Genomic DNA, 2,359 nt, shown 5'->3' with positions numbered 1-2,359 from the left:
TAGTAATGAACGCGTTGACGTCATTCAAATTACGGAGGCTGGGGCGCTGGTCTCTAGCGCCCATTGAGGATTTGTATTATGTGGCTAAGATAAGCTAACTTTTTAATGCAGAAATGGGATCTGAGCATGCGTGAGAGCCCAAAAACCTCGGGCGCTTCGGCTTGGAGCCCCAGGTGTGATCTGAGCATGCGCGAGAAAACAGACGCTCTGATTCTGCCCCGATGCCGTGTGGAGAGATCTCTAACGGACTGAAATACACATTTAAGGGAATGATTGGTATAATAGCATGATTTCCTCATTTTGACTATAAGTTTCAGATAAATAATAGACATTTCTTTTTGCTCATGCTGGCTCACGCAGCTCAGGCGGGGCTCCGCCCACAGCGCCCCTATATACCGGCCGCCACTGCTGTTGTTACTCTTTGCTTGCTGCTGCAGAAGAAAAACCTCTCAGTGCAGCGTAAGTGACATTCTCCAACATTAACAGGGAAGAAATTCAACCAGGTAGTCTTTTACCAAACTCACCTGATAAGTTAAAACCATTCCAGGCAACAACCTCATAAAATTGGTTAACACAATGTGAAAAGCTGTTTTCAAGACAAACACTGGCTCCTTTGAGAAATCTGAAATATTAGAAGTGTGTGTGTTTTTTTCTTCTTCTTTTTCTCTTATTATCATTCTTGTTGATTTTTCATTACATAATTTCATAGGTGTTTCTTATGTCTTCTGTTTTGTTCTACAATAGAAAAAATAGTAAAGATAAAGAAAACCCTCAAATGATCAGGTGTGTCCAAACTTGCGACTGTAGTGTAGGAAAAACAACAAACAAAAGAGAAAACTGAACATTGTTCAAGCCATCAAAAGGTTATTTACAGTTTTTGTGTTCTTTCCTTCCTACTCTCTCAAGCCAAGTGTCGTGACAAGCAAATACAGAGTAAATAACTTGGTCATACAGTTGTGATGAAGCAATCAGAACTGATATTCAAGTGGATTTAAAATCACAGTTCAAACAGGTCACATTTGCTACAAAGTCAGTTGAAGCTGGATGCTTTTTTTCTCCCCTATTTTACATGTGGATCACTGCAGCAACCACCGCCTTGTGCACCATAAGCTCAGTGCACTGAAGAAAACTACTGGCATATCGCCCACTTGTAAGTTCCAGTGTCGCTCCCTGGGCTCCTTGCTGATGTGTTTTATGAAAGTGAACACTACGAAAACACAGGCATCAATAACCCACACACATCACACTGCTGATCAGAAAGTAGCATAGACAGAGTAAATATCTGGGTAGAACACAGTGCCAACAGATATATTTTGCACCTAAACTATAGGACAGTACAATTCCACTTATCTCAAATCTTTACACTCTTATTTGCTTTATTGTACATCTACATTTTGCGTTCACCAAAGCGTAACTATGGCTTTTACATCTCACAATTACCAACTAATTGCTTCCTAATTACAAGAAAACAACTTTAATTACAAAATCTTTTCTCCTAATTAAGAGCAATGAGGAAGAGATTTAGAAGACTGTGTGTTTTCATTATGATTACATTATTACATCAGCATTGCCAAAGCAAATGTTTACAAGTGAAGTTTGATAGTTTAGAATGTAAGAAGTCAGCAGTTCACCTGCTAAACTAGTCCACTGACTCGGTTGTAAGAGACAGAAACAACGGAAACTTCCAAAACGATCTTGTACATTTAATTGAATGTAATGATAACTCTATAGTAATCTACACAGACTTAATAATATGCACACTCAAAGTCAAGATTTATTTTTATTTCGTCATGTTAAAACTATTGCTCTTTAATTTCAGAAGTGGAAAAGTAGTTGAACACTTGGCTGTTGAATGTTTCTTGCAGCTGTGGATTGTATTAATTTAATTTACGTATTAGTTTATCTATTCAAGAAGTCACAAAGTTGACTGAAGGGGCAGCATTGTCATTTAGACTGAGATAAAGTTGAATGTCAGTCGAAAAAAAAACATGAAATTGGAGCCAAAATTACAGTTGGGTTCCTGCTAAAGTGAGCAAGCACCTTATGATACAAAGCAGTTTTTCAGATTGCTTTATAGGCAACGATTAAGGAATAAAAACAAATGAAACTGTAGGGTTGGTACAGTTGAATATTGTTCATGCAACTTTAAAGAATAAGTAGAAATGATGAAACAGACCAAAACAGCAGAGTAAGCTGGTTTTACATGGTTAAAAACAAAAAAACAAAAACTTCTCTACCATTGCAAAGCATGTCAAAATCACTCTCCATGTAAGAGACAACATGAACAAAACTTCAGAGCATTCATCACATAGTGCAAATCTCAAGTAAGTTCTCTTAGCAGCCATTAAAGGCAATTTAA

Source organism: Stegastes partitus, unplaced genomic scaffold (genome assembly GCF_000690725.1).
Source record: "Stegastes partitus isolate 25-593 unplaced genomic scaffold, Stegastes_partitus-1.0.2 Scaffold12, whole genome shotgun sequence".
NCBI lineage: Eukaryota > Metazoa > Chordata > Actinopteri > Pomacentridae > Stegastes > Stegastes partitus.
Note: the sequence above shows the minus strand (reverse complement) of the source record.